Here is a 26848-nt window from a genome sequence, read left to right on the forward strand (position 1 = left end):
TTTGTCTTAGTCCTGTATCACTAGACTTCTAAAATCGCTTTTCTACGACAATTCTGTCTGCTGTCCAATCCCAGCGCGACTCACACTAACGCATCAATCCGGAGCATCTACGTCACTCTGAAATTCACCAATCCTAGTGCGGCTCACACTAACGCACCAATCCTGTGCGTCTCCGTCACTCTGAAATTCTCCAATCCCAGTGTGGCTCACACTAACGCACCAATCCTTTGCGTCTACATCACACTGGCAATTCTCCACTCCTAGCGCGGCTCAGACCTCCGCACTAATCTGTGAACGCCTTGTTTCCCTACCGCTGACCAATTCCAGTGCGGTCTCTCTGACGTCAGCTTTTCTCGCTACTCCTGCTTCTGCTGACCCCTCCTTTACAAAATTTATCGGCAAACTTCCCTTACGTTCTCTTCAATCAAGCATCTGTTAGTAACGACATACAACACCACCATTGCCTGTTTCGCTAAACCAAAGAGATAGTTTTGTTCATTTACACAAGAATTCTGAATTTCCAGTAAGCAGCGCTTACCTCTATCCTACCACAGAATTATTCAGTTTCGCCGATAAAGTAGCACTTCCCTCTACCTTACCCTTCTAGCAAGCAAAAGGGCTAACCTGTTGCTATTGCACTCACGCACTTTCACACAGAAATGTCCCTAACAATAACACACGATGATGTTACCAATTCGAAACCAGACAATGCGTTGTACGACTTCACTTGCCACACATTTCCCTGTGTACCTACAGGGCAACCAGACAATACACCGTGCGACTCCACTTGCCACACGTTTTCCCCATGTACCTACAGGGCATCCAACTTCCTACATCCCGGAAGTCTTCAAAAAACAACATAGAACGCAACACGACTCAACATAGAATGTTAGAACATAAATCAACAATCAATCTAATCAATCATCAGTAATCAATAATCAATAATCACCAAACCAATACAATAAAACCATCCTCTGCTACCAGAAAAACTGCTCCAGCGGAAAAGGGAAAATTTACATATCCTCCCTGCGTCACAGACCCATCGTCACTCTAACTCATTCACGCACGCATTCATTGGTGGGGCCCATAACACCAACACTCATATGTCTCACTCGAATCTGCACACAGGAGGAAAAGAAGCGCTGGACATGTGGGGTACCTTGTTACCTATAGGAAGAAGATCTTTACATTATAGACATTCTATCAGCACCTATAGAATCCTATCTTTAACATCAAGGCACTCCACCACTTGGTCCATGGACCAATTAGTTGGACTGGTTGATGGTGATTTACAACCAGCTAAAACACATTTAAAGTTTCGGAACCTTTCAATTAATCAATACCTTATTAAAAGAATCACAGACTCATAATTTGTTAATTAATGCTTGGTTTATCCAATTAATTCACTTTCATTGGCATAATCAGAATTTTTAATCATATCAGAATCTTCAGTAAATCTTTTAACACAAATTTACATACAATTATATTTACCTAACATTTTGACACCGATGACCATTTTCCGAAAACCTGTCAGCCCTGCATAAATCAATAATCCCTTCTGGTCAAATCATTCTGTCAAATGCAGGCTAAGACCCAAATATGTCCAGGAAAAGTTATTTCGCTCGGCATGACACAGTCCCAAAGGTATCCAAAGGACCAGGCAATCATGCTAGCAAATTGACCCTCCTCATTAGTAGTCACCAATGGAAATTTGGAACGCACTTCCCCCACCCTCTTCTAAAGTTCCCCTTATATAGTAAATTCTAGGATAATATGCAACATGTTCTAGGAGTAGGAGAGTTCTGATTGGCTAAGGCCCTAAAATTTGAAATACCGAACTCTGTTACCAGGTTTTCTTGGTTCTCAGGGAATTGAACATGTTATCCTTTAAATTGTATTTGTTTGTACAGTTCTCATGCGAAAAGTTCTGAAGTAACATGTAGACCTCTAGATACAGGTCGCCATTGTTTTTTCAGCCATTCACACTAGCTGAGTCCTGGCAATCCTCCACGTTCCTATCCTTGACCGGGAACACGTAGTCTCATGGTTAGAGGTCGCCTGGAGATCTTCAGAGCCATCCGAGTCTGCGCAGTAGGCATCGCGCTCAAATGACGGTGGCCACTTCCGAACTCCATTTTGAATTCTGCGGCTTAGTAGCCCCGAATGCCAACTTAAGCAAAGATAAACATAAAAATAATTAATATATGGAAATGAAGATTCTAATGTTTAAACCCACACTAATCTCAACATATATTAGTATTTTCCTAGCTCATAGCAACATTTAAAGCAATGATACTCACCTTTCCGCAATACCAGGAACACAAACCATCACAAAAGCAACATAAATCATGCAATTTTCTATTTCAACACATCCTACAATTAGTTTGTGTATCACAGTTAATCGTTAGACTTATTAGCCATGCATTTAGCATTTTAGTCCCATGTGTATCTTGTGTTTATCAAGGTGCAGAGGTTGGTTAATAATACCTACTCCAAACAGTTAATACAGATTACTATTTAGAATGAATACGTAATTAGTATTTTCATGCAAAATAGAGAAGATATACAAAATTTTCATTTTACCTGCTCCACCACCCCCAACCATTCAGGGCTGACCCTCACGCTTGGACCCTGCTAGTTGCCCAATTGTCCCGAGGGGTAGGGCCTACTGCCCACCCACCTAAAATCCCCATTGAGCCATAGGAGCACAGGAATATAGTAACATACGAACGTCAGCTCACAATGAATGTCCAGTAGCAACTACTCATAAATTTGATGTGCTGCAGCTTATTGTTGGTGAACTCTCAGGAAAAGCTTCAGATTGTAAAATCATTGATGCACATTTCCCTGCTAAATTAGACCTGCTCTTTACGGATGTTCAACTTCAGTGCCCCGATGCCAATTCAACATGCGGACCTCCCCACCTTCTAAGGTACTGCCCATCCAGTGTACAATATTGGCGAATAGACATAACTACCATTACAAAGGTTACTCATTGTAAGGTACTGGACTCCTGGGAGGCCAGCACCCTAGACTTCTATAAGTAATCCAAGAGCAACAGGGCAGCAAGCCAGTTTATGGATTTGACACTCCTCCTGGCAGAAAGAGCAATAATCCTAAAGGTGCCATGCAACAACCTCCAATGGCGATTTGATGGCAGCATTCACTGGTCTGCTGGGCAGAATGCGGAGCTCTGGCGAGAGAAGACGAGGGTCCTCTGTAAATTCCCAATTTCAGAGGAATGTAATGCCATGTTGATCCACCTTCAGAACATCATCAAAGATGAATCTTTCCCACTGTAAGCCCACAACCCTGTATACAACCGATACATTACTACTACTCTTCCTCTGGGACCCACATGCCAACTCTCAAGCTCTCTTGGTTACACCGCCCGATTTCCACCAGAGGGTGCCTCCCTCTCACTTTCCGGTTTGGCCAGCACAGTAACGTCTGCATGATCCCCGGAGCCAATTTCCCCACTTGCCCTCCCCTCCGCTTGCGGCAGTCCCCCAAATTGAGCGCTAACTAGCATTAGTGTCATGACAGCCTGTTAATTCCAGTAACCCCCCCCTTAAGCCCACACATGACCACTTCATGAAAAGCAGTGATATTTGTACCTCCTAAAGACTAAAATTGACTTGAAATGCTTTCTTAAAATTGGCGCTGATTAGTAATGCATGATGCTTTTCACGTCAGACGTTGACACAGCATGTCAAATGCTTAATACATACGTTAAACAACATAATAATTAACATTGGATACAGTTGACACGTATTTTGTGATAAAGACTTTTTCAAGGCTTGCCTTCAGATCTGTAATCCTGTGTTTTGTGTGGATTAGATCACTTGTTGATTAAGTAGATGGTCTGTTATAAAGGATTACATTAACTGTGATCTCGCTGCTATGAAGTCAGGTAAGTAACATCAGTTCCAGCTGCAGATTTTTTTAGAGGTCTAATCAAATTGCCACTATGGTATGCGTCATAGTGGTGCAGAAAGAAATTTCCAGCAATTCGATCTGTGATAAACTGAAAATGGAGAAGGTCAGGTTAACCTGTTCGGTCGTGGTCAGCAGGAGCCACATTCTTATTCCAGAACCACATTCCTCTGTTATTAGATTGAGGCACTCCCATCTCTCAATGCACATGGTGCTAAGATAGCTCAGCGAGTTAGGCACCTATTGCTTGCAGGTTTTAACACAATTGAGTAATAGTAAATCATTTTATTTTGCAGTGCTACAAAGGACCAGATTTGCAGTTACTTGTATGCCAATTATAAAAATGAAAATAACTTAGAAAATATCATGAGACCTTTTATTGGCATGTTACCGTAGCACCATGGTAAAGCAGTCATTTGATCCAAATAAATGCTTTTTAAAGTAATATTTTTCTCAGGATTGAGTTTCTTATTGCATGCTTCTTCCAGATATGCACCTGACAAGTGAAGACTGACAAGAGTAGTTGGCAGCTATCCTGAAATAGGAAGGCCAACATGTATTGATGGAAAATAAGCAAGACAAGTGCTAGATTCTTAAGGAGAGAGTTATGCAGCTAACAAACACAATTCTTCTGCTGGGGAGTGGAAAGGAAATTATATTCCTGCCCTGCCTCCTCAACCAGAACTCGAAAGTGACCAGCTCACTCACACAATGACATTCATTTGTTCTTATTTTTGCTTCTTCTGGGACCCAAATGGGCATGTCGAGCTAAAAGGAAGACGCCACCCAAACTTGACACGGAAAAAATGAAATTGCCTAGGTGCCACACCGTGGATTGCCAGTGGGCAGCTTGTGTGTTTATCTGCAAAGAGTGGGCACTGGCAGCCAGACTGCTGCATTATTAGTCAGCAAGCCTCAGCAGGGCCGGACTGACTACCGGGCGTTTTGGAATTCTGCCGAGCAGGGGGCTGATTTCACTGCGGTGGGGGCTGATTTCGTTCATGGAGACCTGTGTGTACTTCAAAATAATTAAAGCAAAACGAATTTCGTTCAGTACACGCAGGTCCCCATCAACAAAATCAGCCCCCAGCCCAGCAGAATTCCAAAACGCCCAGTAGTCAGTCCGGCCCTAAGCCTCAGTGACTCTCAAGCATCAAGTACATGTCAGTAAACCCAAGTGAATGATGCTCTGTTCGCCATCTAAGTCATTAAGCTCGTTGAGGCATTGCTCCCATCTCATCTTGTATATTCTTTTAGAAATCGAGGAAAGGGCAGCAGGCTGGGAGAGGATATGGCATAAGGGCCAGAGCTGCCCCATTTGGATATGGGGAACCAGGTTCGAGTCTGCATTGGCTCAAGATCCTGTGATTCTGGGCAAATCTCCCCATGCCTACCAAAATGAATGTGTCCTCATGTAATGTAACTGGTGCTCATTTGAAGTGCTATAATACCTATGGGTCGAGTTCTTGCTGTATCAAACTGCAAAAAAATAGTAAAAAGTAGCCGAAGTAGCGTCTTGCGAGTTAGAGATGATGGGACTTTCCTGACGAACAGTGACATAAGTGCGTTGGTGCGGTGATGGAATTCATGATGTAGAATGTTCAGTTAACGGTTACACACTGAGGAATAAAGGTGTGCAATACCAAGCTCCATGTGTGACGTGATCATTTGTTTGTATCCAGGCTGGTAAAGACGCTACAGCTGGTGATGAGATCGGGGATTACGTAAACCCTGTGACCAGGAGAACCAAGAGTGCTCTCCCGGAGAGTTTGCTGTGGTCCAGCAAACTGCTCGTATGTGTCACTTGTGCCTCAGTTAAAGTGAAATTCGACAGTTGGTGTATGTGGAGTCAAAGCACCACTACAGCCAGTTGTGAAAAAAGTGATTGCCGTACAGAAACTTTGTTGTTGGCTAGAAATTTGGTGATAGAGTCAAGACAAGAGGAACTGCAACACAATACGACACAGAGCCATGATGCATATAGTACGTCAACGCTAAAGGCAGTGACAGCCAGGTACAGAAAGTGCAACAAGCAGTGACAGCCAGGTGCAAGAGAATGCTGTGAGCACAAAGAAATGGTAAAGGCAGTAGAAACCAATACAATGCAATGAACTGAGATGGATGAACAACCCATGCAAGAAACAAATCAGCAACTCACCGCCAAAGAAGAAGACAGTGCCTTACTGCCGGAGAGCGGACGTGATGACCCAAGTGTCAGCTAATACGTGATGAAGGTGCCAGTACAAGTGGGCAGTAGAAGCGGCCATAGCAAGCTCCGCTCCCGGTAGCAGAAAGTTCCACAGGTTATGATACTGCTTCCCTTCGACACCACCAAAAAGCAAAATATTGGGGACAGATGGCCTGGATTGAAACCTTCGATTGTTTAATTGATGCCCTGGAAGAAGCAAATGACAAACAAAAATGTAATATCTAAAGGATTTAGCAGGTGAAGGAGTAAAAGAAGTGAGAAAGAAAGTACCACAAGTTGATGGGGTGATGTACTGTCAAATCAAATAGGTGTTAAACACCAAGTGTAACCAATGCCGAATGTCGACTATGAAAAATATATCTTTAGTCATCACTAGGGCCACTTCCTCTATTTACTCACAGATGACGTTCTGGAAGATGCTCCCACTGTCTATTTCAAGTAGGGTGGCACTTGCAAAGATGGTGGTTCTCCCGCGCCTCCTTTACTATTTTGCTAATCTGCCTCTCTACATTCCAACACCTTATCTTAAAAAACTTGAGGCAAAAGTTCTAGACTTTCTTTGGGGCACATCTAGGCACAGAGTCTCCATAAGGAAGTTATATCTTCGGGCTGGACAAAGTGGACTGGCAATGCCTAACTTTGAACATTATTACTTAGCAGCTCAACTGCAATGGATAGCCAGAGGGCTAGCATCGCGACACCTAACAGACACCGCCACTCTACAACCTCCAATGGCTCTTTATGACTTACTTCAGTTGTTTCACCCGTGTGCTAGACCCAGGAAACCGGACTCACTGTTGCTCTCCATAGCGTTCCAAAGCTACTGCAGAAGCTTATTCATCACTCGCGCCACCACACCGTATGCCCCTGCCATCCCTTTACTGGGGTCGCCAAAGGGGAGATCACACATCACAGCGGCTGAACTACGTGTCTGGGAGGCTGTGGACATACATGATGTAGGAGACCTCTTCAGGGATGGCGCGCTAATCCCCTATGCAGACCTTATCTCAGATGACAGTCTGCCCCTGGGTCAATTCCTGATGCACCGCACCCTCATAGCCTCACTTTCAGCTAGTTGGGGCAACTTAGCAACCAAACCTTCCACACATCACCCATTACAATATCTATATGTAATGAGCACAGGGGGGCACCTGATATGTTGGTTTGCTTCCTCACTTTGTGAAAACACGGCAATAACAATGATCTCCTTGAAACAATACTGGGAGGAAGACCTGGTCGACCCCTATTAGAGAAGGATGGGTGGCCATATTAGAAGGTCCCACGAGTATCCCACACAACCAGTGCTTCTGGCAGATCCAATATTATATTCTTCGTCGCGCTTACCTTTCCCCTGCTCAGATAACTAAGCTATTTCACAGGGAATACGAAGTATGCCCAGATGTCACCTGACCAACGAAGACCTCCTCCACATGCTTTGACGCTGTCCTGCACTGGGTGATTACTGGACAGATGTAGCAGCCACCTTGCTTCAATGTACCAAGCGTGTAGTTCCCTTCTCCTGGGAGGTGTACATATTGCATCTCTTCAAAAGGAGAAAGAGACACAAGGCTGCTACACGATTCTTAGAATTGGGTTTAATTACCGCAAAGCGCTTGATAACCAAAAGATGAAAAAATCAAGGCGATTGAAAGAGAACAACATTCAGGTCTGCACATTACTGATGTCATTACGCAGCTGAATGGAGCTAAAGTCTTTTTCCGCCTTTATTTGAACAAAGGGTATCACCAGCTCGAAACTGGAAGAGAACTACAGCCACTTCTCCTCCACATGATGTAACTATGCTGAGATCCTTCCGTGGTATGGGCAGTTACTGTTCAAGGTATACACATGACTTTGCCACTGTAAGTGCCCCATTGAGAGACTTAATGAAACAAAAAGTCCCCTTTCAATGGTCAAGTGAATGTGAACAAAGCTTCAAGAAAATCAAGCATGAAATTGAGAACTGAACTGAATTAGCAAAGTTTGATCTGAAATTGCAGACCGAGGTGGTTATTGATGCAAGCCCAGTGAGGTAGGGTGCCATCCATGTCCAGCTCACTGGACATTCCAGTGTGCCAAGACACATTGTGGCTTATTCTAGCCGAAGTTTGTCAATGACAGAATGTTCCTATTCACAACCTAAAAAAGAAAGCCAAGCTGTAGTGTGGGTTTGTGAGCATTTTCATGTGTTCCTATATGGAAAGCATTTCACAGTTGTCACTGACTACCAAGCGTATGATTGTGCATGGTCCAGGAAAAGATCAAAACCCTGCTTACTACTTCTCACGTGTGCCCATACAGTGTCATGGCACTACTTCTAAAGCAGTTAATTCTTAAGTTAACTTCATTGTGAAAACAAGTACCTCTGCTGCTTTTCCAGTAAAACAAATCTTTACTTCCATGAGTACTGACACGGGTTTGCTAATACTCAAAGACACTATTACAGCAGTGCTTAATTTGTAAATATTTAAGTGCCAGGGCTCTCACCAGGAGGCTACTGCAGCATGCAACACCCATCACCCTTGTCATTGCTCCCAAAACAACTGCTAAACATCTCTCTTGCATGTAACTGCGACAGTTCAGGTTATTCAAGGTCCCCAAAGCTAAAGGAATGGCTGGGGAGGTAGGTATTGGCAATTTAAATGTATATTGTAGTCCTAAACTACCATTGTTCTGCTCATCTCTAAATTAGATGAGCAGTGCCACCATGTGGTGGACTGTACTAAGTATGGTTTTGATATTTAGGTGCCGGTGCCAAGCACCGGAAACCAATTAGGTGCCGGTGCTGAGCACCGGAAAGCACTGGCTCAAATTAAGCACTGCACAACAGTCGTGGCAAAGCACCCACAACCTCTTCATTATGACAAGAAGATCTTTCATTTACCCTAGAAGACATCATTCTATGAGAATCAAGAATTGTCATACCCAAGAGTCTGAGACAACAAGTTATTGAACTGGCTCATGAGGGACACCGTGGAGTTGTTGCTACAAAGCAAGCTCTACGGGACGAAGTGTGGTTCCCTTGTTTTGATGAAATATTTAAAAAAGAGTTTAAGGCATGCCATCTGTGCAACTGTTTGTCATCTAAGACAACCCCACATCTGTTAAACATGTCTGATCTCCCAAAACATGTATTGGAGAAGATTTCATTGATTTCTTTGGACCCCTTGAAAATAGACATCATCTGCTAGTAATTGTTGATGAATATTCCCATTTTCCCCTTGTGGAAGATTTGTCGTTGTTAGAAATGGGATTTCTGGTTGGCTAAGGCTTGCGCCAAAGCGAGGTAGAAGCCACCACTTGAGTCAGGGCAAGAGAGTTACATGCTCAAGATAACCCCTGCTCACCCCTTTGGTAGCTTGGCACGAGCAGTCAGGCTTAGCTCAGAAGCAATGTGTAAAGCGTTTGCGCAACACACACACACACACACACACAGCAGCAACACACTAGGCACACCATAAAAGAAACTCCACACAAGGTTATATAAAAAATTGCCTTTGTATTGTCATAAACACCTTAGCAACATAATCACACATTAACACTGTGCCAACTGGCACTAGACAATATTCACAGGGGATTATATACAGGATCAGGCCAATCAGGCCACGGTCACAACCATCAAAAAGCAGGTGAGTAAATGCAAAACGCAACCAGTAACTACTGGTACAATAATGACCTCAGCATTATCACCTGCGACATAAACACATTATGTCTGCATCACTGTAGGTATAAAAACACATTATGCATCTCACAATGTTAAATCATATTACGCCTAAATCACATTAGCATTATCATCACATTAGGCATCACATCTGGGGTCACCACCCTGTGCATAAATCATTAGCAACAGTGCCCCACCATACCCACTCTCAGGGGGCACACCTAAGGGAAAAGCATTAGGCATAAATCATGATAGGAGGGGCATCACATGAGGGCTTTGCGCCCTATCAACATTAGACCTGACCCCCAGGCCAACTGCTCTTCCTCTGGGTCCAAATGCCCTAGGTCCCGCAAAGTCAGGGCTCTGAGGGGGTGTGAGAAGTTGGCCTGGCATATGCTGGTCACTAGTTATAGTGGCCACCTTGCACCAGTCCAATTCGACTCTTATGGTAGGTAGGTTTAAGACAACCTTTTAAAGAAAGCTATCCTAGTGGTAGCTGTGGAGAGCAGCCTTCAGGCTAAGTCTCTGAGGAATGTAAAGCAGCTTGTTTTACCTTATAATCTCTTGAATTACCAAATGAAAGGACACCACACAGGTATATATATCAAATATATATGTATTTATTTCTAGACACACTCTACTAATCTCTTTATGAGATTAGAAGTCAGGAACACATTCAAATATCAATGTTTCACAATAAGTTAAGCACAAATATGGCTGGGGCCCTAGTGGCATACCAGACCATATACTAAAAAAGAGGTTTAGGAAAGTCGACTTGCAGAGGGACAAGGCCTAGGGCCTGTAGAATCACTGGGGCTTCACTAATCCACCCAAGGCAGGTAAGTAAAAGACCCACGGGAGACGCGTGCAGTGTGAGAACACAGCCACGGGTTCCCTATTGATTTCTATGGAGCAAGTCGCGGTTGGATTTTTAAAAGTTTTAGGATACTTCGAGGAAATCTACAAGCAAGCCACTTACAAGGTAAGTAATTCGAGGGCCAACACACACTAGGGCACCGGAGTGCACGAGTTACCTTACCCAGGGAAGCCGGGTGCATAGGTGTCTTTTGGTGTTGGGTCGCGTCGCTTTTTTCTATGGAAGCCAAAGAAGATTTGCTGCTTGCGAAGACTGAAGAAGTGTCCGGTGGAATCCAAGGCTGGATTCAAGTTGAAGATGACCTGAAAGCAGAAGGAACAGTGTTCACAGTCACTTGCCAGTGACCCGGGGCCAGGAAGATGGATGCCCACGGAAGTCGGGAGATTTCAGGTGATCAAGGGTGTTTTGACTCTTTGCTCACGAGGACCAGGAGGCATCGATGATGACCAGCAGCTGGATTCGGAGTGTCCCACGATGTCTGCAGCTTACTGAGGTGTCAGCAACCGAACTGGAGCCAACAAGCCTTGGCAACAGCAAGTCTCGTGAAAAGTGAATTAAGTCAATGGTGCAGACCAGCAAGGTCTGAGGGACTCACCCAGCGAGGGTAAGTGAGGGCAGGCCTTGAGCAACCAGGGGAGTCCTTTGGTTTGATCAGAAAGTCTTCAGGGGTCCCACAAGCCAACGGGCAAGGGATCGCGAAGACGCCTCGTGAGGTAATGCTTTCCAGGAGCCCACGGCTGTTCCTCGTCACTCGTGGGGTCCACTCGCCTGAGCTCTGCTGGGGACTCACAATGGCCATCGAGAACTCAGGAAATCCACTTCCGGGTCTGCAGGGACTTCGGACTCCGGTGGGAGGGAAAGTTTGCGACCGTTGATTCAAAGTTTTGATGCCTGCCAAGCAGGGGAGTCACTCCTGGACTCCAAGGGAGATTCTTCCGTCTTCCAAAGGTAGTGGAATGTCGAAGGACCAGGATTCTTCTTGTAAAGCGTCGTCCAGGGATATCTAGTTTGCAATGACAAGGGTTCCCTATCTTATACTAAAAGAAAGGGAGGGACTAGCTTTATGACCACTCCTCTGGGATGGTCAGGGTAGGGGGTGGTTACACCCACTTCCCTTTGTCCAGCTTCGCGCCAGAGCAGGGACAGGTAGCCCCTGAACCGGTTTGAGCTGGCATATGCACAGAGGAGCCTACTGCTTCCCCAGTGCAGGACTTCAAAGCACTCTAGGAGTGCTCCCACCCAGCCCCAATACACTAAATCCTGTCTGGAAGGTGGTGACACCTCCCTGTGACAGGATGCCTATTGTTGGGCCTCCTCCACTGCGAGTTTCAGTCAGCAGCAGGAGGGCAGCCCAGTGTTTGTGATGGTGGTATCCATTTTGTGATGCCAGGGCTCTTTCAGATTTCTACAGTGTTTCCACAGTGGGTATATGTCGTCCCCTCTAGAAGGGTGGGATCATACTCCCACACCAATTACTGGTGTGGGGGTATGATTCCAAGTTGTTTGACACCAAACACGACATGTTTTGATGCAGTCATTCCAAAGGTAGCATTTACCGGTGTAGGAAGGTAGATATCTGACTATGGTTACCCCCAACTTTTTGCCTAGTGTCTAGCTGGTTTTTCGACTTAGTTGGCCTGAGATCCTGCCATTCAGGGTCTCAGGCTGTCTGCTCTCTCTTTAAAATGGACTCCATGTACCCTAGGTACATTCCCAATTGGTAAGGATCACCTTATTGGACCCTGTACAGTGTACCCTAGGTACCCAGGGCATAGGTGTACCCTAGGCCTCCCAGGGGCTGCAGCATGTATTATGCCACCCCTGGTCTGGCCTTCCAATCAGACACAACTGGCTGATCACTCAGCTGGGGCAAGGTCGTGTAATCACCCCTTGCTTAGATATAGTATACCTAAATCTACCCTTAATATAGACACATGTGTAACTATCAGCCACTCCTATGGCAGGCCTTAACAATCCTAGAGGCAGAGTGCTTGGTAACATGTGAGATGGTGCTCTAGCATGAGCTGAGCCTGTCTGCGGCTTTCGGAACCATGTCCTTATAGCTGTTCTATGATATAGCCTACCATATACTCTTAAAGTGCCTTATAATCTTAAACGGTTATGGTAACTATGGTTTGGCTTTATCAAAACATGTCGTGTAAGGTGTCTAATACTTTGGAATAATACCCCCATACCATTTCTGGTGATGAGGATATTATTCCTCCCTTCTAGAGGGAGAGACATGTTAAAATCCTACTTTGCTGTTTAACTCTAACCAAAGCCTCAGCATCACAAAATGGATGCTGCTGCCACAGACACGAGTCTGACCTCCTGCTGCTGGGAGTGATCCCGGCAAGGGAGGCTTGGACAATAGGTTTCCTGCTTGGGGAGGTGCTAGCACCTCCCCAGACAGACTTTAGTGTATTGGGGCAGGGAGGGCTGAAAGGAATGAGACATGCCTGGGGCACACAAGGTGTCCCATGCATAGTCCAGTTCAAACCGGTGCTGGGGCACTCCAGCCCCAGTCCTGGCGCGAAACTGGACAAAGGGAAGGGGGTGTAACCACCCCCCTCCCAGGTCCCACCCATAAGGCGTGACCTAGCAGGCAACCCAGCCCCCCAGATTAGTATAAGAGTGGTAGCTGGGCCTCAGGAGATTAGATTATCCTGAACCTGCAACTTGAACAGAAACTCTGGACCTTCGACATTCGACGAAAGAAGAAGACTGAAGAATCTCCCTTGTGGCCAAGGAGTGGCTACCCTGTGCAAACAGGCACCATCAAGAGACTACCCTTTGCTTTGCTGAAGTTCTACGAGGGACCGACTGCAGAGCCCGACCAGAGCCTTGACTTCCAGACTTCTCCGACCTTGATCCACATCCACAGCCGAGCTGAGATCCGTGGAGGCGACGAGAGACGTGGGACCGGCTACCTGGGAAAAGTGGCGAGTATTCTCCAGCGCAGCTTCTGAGGCACCCTCGAAGTTGTGCACCGGGGATTGAGAAGCCCCAACCCCAAGCACCATCTGCACCGAAGATCAGCCCCCCACACTCCACGAGTCCTGCGTGGGGCCCTTCTGCATTTTCCTGCTTGCCGCGTCTGTCCGGTTGCTTGCCCGTTGGCTAGCGGCCTATGTGACGACACACCTTGAAATCTTCACTGCTGGTTTGGCTCCTCCAGACTGGCTCCCGCTTCTTTGCAAAAGAGAAGCACCCCAGACCTTCCTGGTCTGCACCAGAAGCAAGTCCTCCGTTCTTCGTGGGTTCCGCTTGCCAAGGCTTGGTGAGTCCTAGTTCAACTTCGACGCCGCCGACAGCAAGAGCCTTCGTGGGACAGCTCGCCTCCTGGTCCTGGTCGTCCTCGACGTCTCCTGGTACCCGTGGCTGCAGCGACAAGCTTCACCCTTCACCTGCAATCTTCACGACATCGCCTGGTTCCTTCCTGGTTCCACGTGGTCACTGGCTAGTGACCTTGACTCTGTCCCTTCTGCTTGCAGGTATCCTCTCTTCTTGATCCCAGCCTTGGGATCCACTGGACACTCTTCACTGACTGCCTGTCAGCAACTTTCCTTCAGGCATCCATAGAAGTCCATGACGAAACCCGACGCAAGTTCACACCTATGCACCCGCAGCCCGTGGGCTAGGTAACTTGGGTACCTCGGTGCTCACAAGGGTAGTGACTATCCTAGGGTCTAGTTTCCGAGTCTCGACTCTCTAGCTGCTTCAGAAGTGTCCTTAAACTGTTAATTTCTAACTGCTAGTAATTCTATCGACTTTTACGCATTACGCGTGAGTGTTTCCACTCTGCACCTGAATCCCGTGGGCCTCCCACTTCCTAACTGTTGCTAGTGTAGTGTAGCCCCAGCGATTCCCTAGGCCTAGGCCTATCCTATTTCCGTGACAGTGGTCCTTATACCACTTCTTTAGTATATGGTTTGCGTGGCCCCTAGGGCCTAACTGTATTACTTACCTGTGTGACTTAATGTATGCTTAAATAAGACTGTGTTGTACTTACCTCTAATCTCATAAAGAGTGCTGAGGGTTTGACTAGAATAAATACACTTTATTTTATATATATATCTGTTGTGGTGTCCTTTCATTTGGTATTCAAGGGATTATATATGGTATCACAGCTGGCTTCACATGCCATTCAGAGTTTAGCCTAAGACTGCTCTTGTCCATGCTACCACTTGGATAGCTGGTCTATAAGGTTGACTTTACAACCAATCACCATAAGGGTTGTTTGGTCTGATATAGGGTGTACACTAGAACTAGTGACATCATACATCAGGCCAACTTCTCACAACCGGTAGGTTATAATGCACTTAATAGTATATGGTTTAACCGCATCCACAAACAGCCACAGAGAATAGACTCTGCCAGCTGCAGAGGGATCCTGCTCATGCAGAGGCACCCCTTCACATTGTAAACCAAGCACCCTGCCCTCAGGATTGATAGGGCCTGCCTTAGGGGTGACTGATAGGCTTATATGTGTGTGTATGGTGAGATATAGGAACCTATACCTCAGTGAGGAGTGCTAACACTACCTCACCCAGGCTGCAGTAGCAGGCCTGTGGTGTTAGATTTAGTCTGCTTCCCAGGGGTGGCATAATACATGCTTCAGCCCCTGGTAGGCCTGTGAAGTACCTATGCCCTTGGTACCTAAGGTACCATATACTAGGGGCTCATAAGGTACCACAGTATCCAATCACTAGTGCATCTAGTATGCAATCAAAGTTGTTTAGAGAACAGAGATACTGGGGCCCTGATTAGCAGGGACCCAGCCAGACTATAGCCAGAAACCAGTGTTAACATCAGAAAAAAAGTGGGGGCAACATAAGTGCAGATCCTACTCTCCTACAGGGGGGACCTTGCAAATGGCCCCAGGGCTACCTCAGCAGCAACCACCAAAGTGCGCACAGGCGCTAGGGCATGGGGTGCACTCACCCCCTTCTCCACCTAGAATGAACTATCCCCCAATGTTGTAGCTGCCCATCACTGGCAGGGCATCTGGGAATCAGGCAAAAACAAGCTTGGGCACTATCATGCCTCTGGGGCCCTGCTCTGGAGCTCTTAGTACAAATTGTCCCCTCGGTGCAGCTGCCCACAACTGCGGTGCAGCTGGAAACCAAACAGGCACTGGCACTCACTGTACCACTAAAGTCCCACTCCGGGACTTTAAAACAAATGAGGCTCCATGTCAGGTGCGGGCGCCTGTCTTCCGCTTTTGGTGCTCCCGGGCCACGGCGGTGATTCCCTCTTATGGCGCAGTGCAGGGTGGGCTACCGCCTGCCTCAAACACACACAAGCAGGGTGGGCACCCGCCAAATAGCGCCGAATGCGGGGTGGGCACCCGGTGTTGTAAATAACCATAAAGCGGGGTGGGCTTCTGCTCGGCACCTTAATGCGCGGTGGGCTCCCGCTCCTCTCGGCATCCGGAGGGGGAATCCCCACATCGGGATTCCCTCGACATACGTTGCAGCTCCATGCTGCAGAGCCCAAGCGCTCTCCTCTAGCAATTTTGGAAAAAGACAGCAAGCGCTCATGAGGCGCTAGGAGCAAGCAAAAGTCCTGGATCTAAAGAGAAACAAAAGGTCCAAGCAGAAAGGTTCTTCCGGGTCTATGGGGCGTAGCTGGGCCCAGGGAGGCCAGCACCCATGGCCCTCCAGCAGGGAGATAAGCCCTCATGGTGGTTCCTCCTGGGCCCCAACGGCAGCAATCCCCCAGCATAGAACAGAACCACCACCATGGGGTCACAGCCCTTACATTTATACCAACATTTCCTTTATCTACAGAGCACAGGGCTTGGGTGGACCAGCTAGAACTGGTTCTTGAGCACTCTGTTTATCAGGCTCCTCTTCCCTATTGTTAGGTGGGGGCTCGTCATCAGACACACCACAGTGGGGCGGAGCCAGCATTCACTAGGGCAGGCACACTCCTATTCAGGGACCAGGGACCTCCCCTCCCACTACTCAAAATGTAAATGTCCCATTTAGCCTAGCGCTGACTCACCCTGCCCCTCCTGGAGCCACACACACCTCACCAGCCCCTGTCACTCAAAAGCCAGACATGCAATTCACATCAGGCAGGCAGACACATAGCACACAGAAATGCCAACTTCTAAAAGTGCCATTTCTAAAATAGTTATAATAAATCTGCGCACACCATTGCTTAGCATTTATTATCACTATTCCAAACATACCGAACTTGACCACGGTGCGCCTCTCATATCAGGGATTACCACTGAAACACTTATCAGGGAATCCCCCAATGCATTCCTATGGGAGGGCAGCCCCACAGTATTGAGAAACCAAAATGGCTGTCTGTTACTACCAGAACATGTCACACACTTAAGGTACATGTCCTATATTTTACCTACAAGGCACCCTGCCCATAGGGCTAGCTAGGGCCTACCTTAGGGGTGACTGATATGTAGTAAAAGGGGGGGGTCACGGACATGGCACACACTTTAGGTGCCACGTCACAGCGGCAGTGACACTGCGCGCACAGGCCCTGCAATGGCAGAGGCCTGAGATAGGTTTGAAAGGCTACTTTGTGAGTGGCGCAATCAGCGCTACAAGCCCACCAGTAGCATTTAATCTACCAGCCCTGGGTATATGAGATACCACTTTACAAGGGACTGACAGGTAAATTAAATAGGCCAAACAGGTGTAGACCAATCTTACCATATTTATCACAGAGAGCACACGCACTTTACACTGGACAGCAGTGCTAAAGTGCCCAGAGTCCTAAAACCACCAACACCATGTCAGAAAAGAGGCTAGGAGAAAGGCAAAACGTTTAGGGATGAACCTGCAAAAAGGGCCAAGTCCAACAGTCGTCAACTACTCATGACAGTCATGAAAGTCAGTTTTTTTGTAACATGCGGTGTTACTTTAAAGTTCAAATCTGACAATGGACCACCCTTCAGTAGTCGAGAAGTTAAAGACTTTCTCGCTCATTTAAATGTCAAGCATCAGAAAAACACACCTATCTGGCCACAAACAAATGGTGTGGTTGAAAGATGTATGAGTACCATAAAGGAGAGCGTTCAGTTTGCAGTGCTGAAAAAGCTTGAACTCAAAAAAGTTCAAGTTTACACTTTGTGCATACAGGTCAACTCCCTGTTCTACCACGTGTGAGAGTCCTGCCACCTTAAAGTTTGGAAGAGCCATCGGAACCAAACTGCCACAATGGAACACTGATAGAACTATCGACATTTATAAACTTCAAACCACTGATTCGTCTCACAAAGGCAAGTATGATGCTCATCCTGAGGCTGACCCACTGAGGGTTGTAACTAGTAAACAACACATGGTGACTGCCCACTGTCCCGGAAAGTCGATTACATGAGATTCTTCACATTTCATGCACCTGCTTTGATCTTCATCTCCTTCAGATGTTAGGGGTAAGACTTATCCACCTGAAAATCTAGAGAGCCCAATGACTGTACCAATGCCACTTGTGGGCACTTCTCCAGTATCTCCGCAACCTCATATGACCAGATCTGGGCGTTTGATTCGAGCACCAAAATGTAACTTAATGAAGAGCTGTAATATATATATTTCACCATACATTTTACCAACTCGCACAAAGCACTTTGGGATCAGTAGTTCGACATTGACAGTCACGTGCTGCACTAGTTTAAAAGCACACTCAAGCGCACCTGGGCGCTTGTGTTTCCAGTCCGTGAACAAGGCATCACGCCGAAACGTTGGGCAAATGGAGGCAGGCGCCTGAAAAGCAAGAAAATTATGAAATAAAAGCACTTCATATGTATTGGGCCTCACTTCGTGTTTTTCGGCTGAGAAAGAGTAATGGGCTTCCCCATGCCCATCTGTGAGACCGCCCCGAAGAGCCAGAAGCTCCGGTAACTGGGGAACGCCTCGTGCTTCTTTGGAATATTAATTGAGGAGCTAGGTTCACTCGCACCTCCCAGCCTACAAAGGATCGCCACTGGAGCAAACAAGGTTGGTGCGTGGAAGGGATTCTGGCAGCACAAACAGGCTGTCGAGATCGTGCATTTTGAAGATGTCTTTGCCAAATTTCTGATACTCACTTGAGAAGCAGCGGCGAAATCATACTCACATGACTGTTTTATAAATAATTCCACTATAACATCGGGCTTGTGCAAAGTGATAAATATTACCACCAAGGATTAGAACTTTTGTGACTTTCACCATACATTTTACCAACTCGCACAAAGCACTTTGGGATCAGTAGTTCGACATTGACAGTCACGTGCTGCACTAGTTTAAAAGCACACTCAAGCGCACCTGGGCGCTTGTGTTTCCAGTCCGTGAAAAAGGCATCACGCCGAAACGTTGGGCAAATGGAGGCAGGCGCCTGAAAAGCAAGAAAATTATGAAATAAAAGCACTTCAAATGTATTGGGCCTCACTTCGTGTTTTTCGGCTGAGAAAGAGTAATGGGCTTCCCCATGCCCATCTGTGAGACCGCCCCGAAGAGCCAGAAGCTCCGGTAACTGGGGAACGCCTCGTGCTTCTTTGGAATATTAATTGAGGAGCTAGGTTCACTCGCACCTCCCAGCCTACAAAGGATCGCCACTGGAGCAAACAAGGTTGGTGCGTGGAAGGGATTCTGGCAGCACAAACAGGCTGTCGAGATCGTGCATTTTGAAGATGTCTTTGCCAAATTTCTGATACTCACTTGAGAAGCAGCGGCGAAATCATACTCACATGACTGTTTTATAAATAATTCCACTATAACATCGGGCTTGTGCAAAGTGATAAATATTACCACCAAGGATTAGAACTTTTGTGACTTTCACCATACATTTTACCAACTCGCACAAAGCACTTTGGGATCAGTAGTTCGACATTGACAGTCACGTGCTGCACTAGTTTAAAAGCACACTCAAGCGCACCTGGGCGCTTGTGTTTCTAGTCCGTGAACAAGGCATCACGCCGAAACGTTGGGCAAATGGAGGCAGGCGCCTGAAAAGCAAGAAAATTATGAAATAAAAGCACTTCAAATGTATTGGGCCTCACTTCGTGTTTTTCGGCTGAGAAAGAGTAATGGGCTTCCCCATGCCCATCTGTGAGACCGCCCCGAAGAGCCAGAAGCTCCAGTAACTGGGGAACGCCTCGTGCTTCTTTGGAATATTAATTGAGGAGCTAGGTTCACTCGCACCTCCCAGCCTACAAAGGATCGCCACTGGAGCAAACAAGGTTGGTGCGTGGAAGGGATTCTGGCAGCACAAACAGGCTGTCGAGATCGTGCATTTTGAAGATGTCTTTGCCAAATTTCTGATACTCACTTGAGAAGCAGCGGCGAAATCATACTCACATGACTGTTTTATAAATAATTCCACTATAACATCGGGCTTGTGCAAAGTGATAAATATTACCACCAAGGATTAGAACTTTTGTGACTTTCACCATACATTTTACCAACTCGCACAAAGCACTTTGGGATCAGTAGTTCGACATTGACAGTCACGTGCTGCACTAGTTTAAAAGCACACTCAAGCGCACCTGGGCGCTTGTGTTTCCAGTCCGTGAACAAGGCATCACGCCGAAACGTTGGGCAAATGGAGGCAGGCGCCTGAAAAGCAAGAAAATTATGAAATAAAAGCACTTCAAATGTATTGGGCCTCACTTCGTGTTTTTCGGCTGAGAAAGAGTAATGGGCTTCCCCATGCCCATCTGTGAGACCGCCCCGAAGAGCCAGAAGCTCCGGTAACTGGGGAACGCCTCGTGCTTCTTTGGAATATATATATATATATATATTCTCAAAAGGATTGCCACATGCTCGGAGATGCACTCAAGAGACAGAAGCGGGCCCCCTTAGCTTTCAAGAAGGTCCTTTATTGCATCGCAAACCGGATTTCATTTCAAATTGTTCAGAAAGGTCCAACGCGTTTCAAAGCTCCTGCTTCTTGTTCACGGACCGGCTGGTTGGAGGCGGTGATAACGTCATCTCGGCAAGCCCCTCGTTAAATAGTAGTTGACTGCCCCCAGGTGGGTTGGATCTGTATTCAGTCTGAAGGTATCCTGGGACTTGTAGGATTGAGCGTTTCTGCCACAAAACATAAGTAACAAAGTATTAATCCTCTAGTAGGTATGAAATGAATTACGGTTTAAATTTAAAGCACAACTTCGTCTCTTCTGTATTAGCGAGATGCAAGTATATCGCTACAGTCCATATGTATGTGGCGGTGCAAGCTCCACGACTGTGGCCGGTCGTAATATATTCTCAAAAGGATTGCCACATGCTCGGAGATGCACTCAAGAGACAGAAGCGGGCCCCCTTAGCTTTCAAGAAGGTCCTTTATTGCATCGCAAACCGGATTTAATTTCAAATTGTTCAGAAATGTCCAACGCGTTTCAAAGCTCCTGCATCTTGTTCACGGACCGGCTGGTTGGAGGCGGTGATAACGTCATCTGGCAAGCCCCTCGTTAAATAGTAGTTGACTGCCCCCAGGTGGGTTGGATCTGTATTCAGTCTGAAGGTATCCTGGGACTTGTAGGATTGAGCGTTTCTGCCACAAAACATAAGTAACAAAGTATTAATCCTCTAGTAGGTATGAAATGAATTACGGTTTAAATTTAAAGCACAACTTCGTCTCTTCTGTATTAGCCAGATGCAAGTATATCGCTACAGTCCATATGTATGTGGCGGTGCAAGCTCCACGACCGTGGCCGGCCGTAATATATTCTCAAAAGGATTGCCACATGCTCGGAGATGCACTCAAGAGACAGAAGCGGGCCCCCTTAGCTTTCAAGAAGGTCCTTTATTGCATCGCAAACCGGATTTAATTTCAAATTGTTCAGAAAGGTCCAACGCGTTTCAAAGCTCCTGCTTCTTGTTCACGGACCGGCTGGTTGGAGGCGGTGATAACGTCATCTCGGCAAGCCCCTCGTTAAATAGTAGTTGACTGCCCCCAGGTGGGTTGGATCTGTATTCAGTCTGAAGGTATCCTGGGACTTGTAGGATTGAGCGTTTCTGCCACAAAACATAAGTAACAAAGTATTAATCCTCTAGTAGGTATGAAATGAATTACGGTTTAAATTTAAAGCACAACTTCGTCTCTTCTGTATTAGCGAGATGCAAGTATATCGCTACAGTCCATATGTATGTGGCGGTGCAAGCTCCACGACCGTGGCCGGCCGTAATATATTCTCAAAAGGATTGCCACATGCTCGGAGATGCACTCAAGAGACAGAAGCGGGCCCCCTTAGCTTTCAAGAAGGTCCTTTATTGCATCGCAAACCGGATTTCATTTCAAATTGTTCAGAAAGGTCCAACGCGTTTCAAAGCTCCTGCTTCTTGTTCACGGACCGGCTGGTTGGAGGCGGTGATAACGTCATCTCGGCAAGCCCCTCGTTAAATAGTAGTTGACTGCCCCCAGGTGGGTTGGATCTGTATTCAGTCTGAAGGTATCCTGGGACTTGTAGGATTGAGCGTTTCTGCCACAAAACATAAGTAACAAAGTATTAATCCTCTATTAGGTATGAAATGAATTACGGTTTAAATTTAAAGCACAACTTCGTCTCTTCTGTATTAGCGAGATGCAAGTATATCGCTACAGTCCATATGTATGTGGCGGTGCAAGCTCCACGACCGTGGCCGGCCGTAATATATTCTCAAAAGGATTGCCACATGCTCGGAGATGCACTCAAGAGACAGAAGCGGGCCCCCTTAGCTTTCAAGAAGGTCCTTTATTGCATCGCAAACCGTTATATATATATATATATATATATGTATGTATGTATGTATGTATATATATATATATATATATATATATGTATATTATATATATATATATATATATAGTTATAGTTAGGCCCTATTTTCCATAGGAAATCCGCAACATTCTATTCCCAATAAGTCTGCCGCCGGTTGATGAATCTTCGTGAAATTTTCCAAACTTTTGGGCTGTGCTGGTCCGTTCCTTTCCTGAAAGTTTTGTGGTGATTCGTCAAGAGGGGGCCGAGAAAAAAGTGGCGTACCAAAATGCGTTTTCCCCATGCAATTTCCCATAGGACCTGTAGACGCAGCTACAGCCCGAACTGCTGAACGGAATTACACCAAATTTGGCAAAGAGGTAGTCCTCAGTTCAGACTCGTGCCTTTTGCATAAATGGTGTAAATCCGTTCAGTAGTTCCTGAGAAAATTAGAGTAAAAAACATAGATATATCTATGGCCTCGGAGGATCCGCGCACCCTAAGCGCACCCTAAGCGCACCCTCCCCGAACCGAGCGCGCACCCTCCCGATCACACGCTGAATGCTAATTGGCTGTCAAGTGTCTGTCTACATTCGAAACCAGGAACTGTTGGCAGCCATTTTGTGCCTCGGTAGAAGCGAGGCTGATTAAGTAAGGTAAATAAGTGTGTGAAAGATGTAAAGGGGGCAGGGTTGAAATACTCTGACCCTCTAGTGTTGCTTAGGGTGTCCCGGACGGAAGGACCCCCTGGGGCCCCCCCCCTTTTTTTTTTTTAAACGGCAAAATGCACGCAGGGCGCGCGGTTCCTAGCGCGCTGGGTGCGCAGATCCCAAAAAAATGGAAAAATAAAATAAAAAATAAAGTTTTGAAAATATAGTTTAAAAAATATTTTACAAAATATAAAACTATATTTTAAAACATTAACAATTTTTTTTTAAAAACCCAATAAAAACAAATAATATTTTTTAATTTTTAAAAGAATGAATTGCAAAAGTAAGTTAAAAAAGGGTGATAAAAAAGTATTTTAAAAAAACATAATTAAAGAAATTGACACACTGAAATTGAAAAATTTAGAAATTCAATGAATTAAACATCATAGCTTTAGAGATAAATTATAGATAGGAATTAGCATTTAAAAAAACCTTTGAAATTCACTGAAAAAACCATAGGTTTCATGCACGTTATAGTTAGGAATTGGCATATGATAGTCCTGTACTGAGTGACTAAGTATGAGTGACTCTACAGGTGAGTGAGTGGAGGTGTGTGTAGACCTAAGAGTCAATGAGTGGGTATGTAGTTATTGGTATTGGAGTATCTATGGTTTTGAGAATGGCCGTCTGAAATTTTGAGTCGGTGTATCAAAGGTTATATTGGATGAGGTCATCAGTGATGTCATCAGTGATGTCATTTGAGATGTCATCAGTGATGTCACTGACCATGTAATGAGTGATGTAATATGTGACGTCATCAGCAGTGCATTGCGGGGGCGCGAGTTATAGTTAGCTGAACTAACTATAACGGGGGAATTTCTAGGGTTTTGTACGAGGGAAATGTCCAGCTAACTATAACACCCCTGAAACCTATGGTTTTTTCAGGTTTTTTTCTGAGGTAATATCTGACGTCATCAGCAGTGGATTGCGGTCGCGTGAGTTATAGTTCCCTTTACTAACTATAACGGGGGAATTTCATTGTTTTTTTACGAGGGAAATGTCCAGCTAACTATAACATGTGTGAAACCTATGGTTTTTTAAGTGAATATATATATATATATATATATATATATATATATATATATATATATATATATATATATATATATATATATATATATATATATATATATATATATATATATATATATATATATATATATACATATATATACATGAATGCTCGATTGCCATACCCAAAAATTGAGCTGCACTCGAATGCTGGACTTAAGGTGGCAAGCCTTTAATAAACAGTACAGGCAAGATGCTGCTGGTGGATATAATTTGACAGCTGCAGACGCGATGCGCCTAACGCGTTTCAAAGGCAAAATCCTTCTTCTTCAGAGGCAGTCGCGGTCACAAATGCGTGCTCGGTTCTCCGTTCATTAATGCTCATAATACGCCCCCAGATGGGCGGGTCCAATGTCCCAAAGCATTCTGGATATCGAAGTCCCGAAATCAAACCACTGATGGTGCACTAATTTCTGTCCTTTTCAAGCCCACAGATGGGCCCCCACCAACAGTTTGCCTTAATCCGAAGTCAGCATTCCACAAGGACGGCTATGCATATATCAAGCCGCGTGGCCCCCTCTCTTCCCGGGGTGGTGCAACTCAACGGCGGGCCGCCGCCAAAAATGAATGCTCGATTGCCATACCCCAAAATTTAGCTGCACTCGAATGCTGGACTTAAGGTGGCAAGCCTTTAATAAACAGTACAGGCAAGATGCTGCTGGTGGATATAATTTGACAGCTGCAGACGCGATGCGCCTAACGTGTTTCAAAGGCAAAATCCTTCTTCTTCAGAGGCAGTCGCGGTCACAAATGCGTGCTCGGTTCTCCGTCCATTAATGCTCATAATACGCCCCCAGATGGGCGGGTCCAATGTCCCAAAGCATTCTGGATATCGAAGTCCCGAAATCAAACCACTGATGGTGCACTAATTTCTGTCCTTTTCAAGCCCACAGATGGGCCCCCACCAACAGTTTACCTTAATCCGAAGTCAGCATTCCACAAGGATGGCTATGCATATATCAAGCCGCGTGGCCCCCTCTCTTCCCAGGGTGGTGCAACTCGACGGCGGGCCGCCGCCAAAAATGAATGCTCGATTGCCATACCCCAAAATTTAGCTGCACTTGAATGCTGGACTTAAGGTGGCAAGCCTTTAATAAACAGTACAGGCAGGATGCTGCTGGTGGATATAATTTGACAGCTGCAGACGCGATGCACCTAACGCGTTTCAAAGGCAAAATCCTTCTTCTTCAGAGGCAGTCGCGGTCACAAATGCGTGCTCGGTTCTCCGTTCATTAATGCTCATAATACGCCCCCAGATGGGCGGGTCCAATGTCCCAAAGCATTCTGGATATCGAAGTCCCAAAATCAAACCACTGATGGTGCACTAATTTCTGTCCTTTTCAAGCCCACAGATGGGCCCCCACCAACAGTTTGCCTTAATCCGAAGTCAGCATTCCACAAGGACGGCTATGCATATATCAAGCCGCGTGGCCCCCTCTCTTCCCGGGGTGGTGCAACTCGACGGCGGGCCGCCGCCAAAAATGAATGCTCGATTGCCATACCCAAAAATTGAGCTGCACTCGAATGCTGGACTTAAGGTGGCAAGCCTTTAATAAACAGTACAGGCAAGATGCTGCTGGTGGATATAATTTGACAGCTGCAGACGCGATGCGCCTAACGCGTTTCAAAGGCAAAATCCTTCTTCTTCAGAGGCAGTCGCGGTCACAAATGCGTGCTCGGTTCTCCGTCCATTAATGCTCATAATACGCCCCCAGATGGGCGGGTCCAATGTCCCAAAGCATTCTGGATATCGAAGTCCCGAAATCAAACCACTGATGGTGCACTAATTTCTGTCCTTTTCAAGCCCACAGATGGGCCCCCACCAACAGTTTACCTTAATCCGAAGTCAGCATTCCACAAGGATGGCTATGCATATATCAAGCCGCGTGGCCCCCTCTCTTCCCAGGGTGGTGCAACTCGACGGCGGGCCGCCGCCAAAAATGAATGCTCGATTGCCATACCCCAAAATTTAGCTGCACTCGAATGCTGGACTTAAGGTGGCAAGCCTTTAATAAACAGTACAGGCAGGATGCTGCTGGTGGATATAATTTGACAGCTGCAGACGCGATGCACCTAACGCGTTTCAAAGGCAAAATCCTTCTTCTTCAGAGGCAGTCGCGGTCACAAATGCGTGCTCGGTTCTCCGTTCATTAATGCTCATAATACGCCCCCAGATGGGCGGGTCCAATGTCCCAAAGCATTCTGGATATCGAAGTCCCGAAATCAAACCACTGATGGTGCACTAATTTCTGTCCTTTTCAAGCCCACAGATGGGCCCCCACCAACAGTTTGCCTTAATCCGAAGTCAGCATTCCACAAGGACGGCTATGCATATATCAAGCCGCGTGGCCCCCTCTCTTCCCGGGGTGGTGCAACTCGACGGCGGGCCGCCGCCAAAAATGAATGCTCTATTGCCATACCCCAAAATTGAGCTGCACTCGAATGCTGGACTTAAGGTGGCAAGCCTTTAATAAACAGTACAGGCAAGATGCTGCTGGTGGATATAATTTGACAGCTGCAGACGCGATGCGCCTAACGCGTTTCAAAGGCAAAATCCTTCTTCTTCAGAGGCAGTCGCGTCACAAATGCGTGCTCGGTTCTCCGTCCATTAATGCTCATAATACGCCCCCAGATGGGCGGGTCCAATGTCCCAAAGCATTCTGGATATCGAAGTCCCGAAATCAAACCACTGATGGTG

The 26848-nt window shown here is 46.2% G+C and overlaps 1 long non-coding RNA gene across 1 annotated transcript in view; it reads right to left on the bottom strand.

Annotated features, from left to right (window-relative positions):
• Positions 1 to 1376: 1376 nt before the first annotated feature.
• Positions 1377 to 26848, bottom strand: part of LOC146866578 (uncharacterized) — a 226043-nt gene continuing 200571 nt past the window's right edge. Inside the window, exons 3-4 of the long non-coding RNA XR_014976818.1 lie at positions 6095 to 6331; positions 1377 to 2170 (exon numbers count right to left, since the gene is read on the bottom strand). This is a non-coding gene — a long non-coding RNA (uncharacterized LOC146866578). The remainder of the gene's footprint in view (positions 2171 to 6094; positions 6332 to 26848) is intronic.

Source organism: Triturus cristatus, chromosome 2_1 (assembly GCF_964204655.1).
Source record: "Triturus cristatus chromosome 2_1, aTriCri1.1, whole genome shotgun sequence".
Lineage (NCBI taxonomy): Eukaryota > Metazoa > Chordata > Amphibia > Caudata > Salamandridae > Triturus > Triturus cristatus.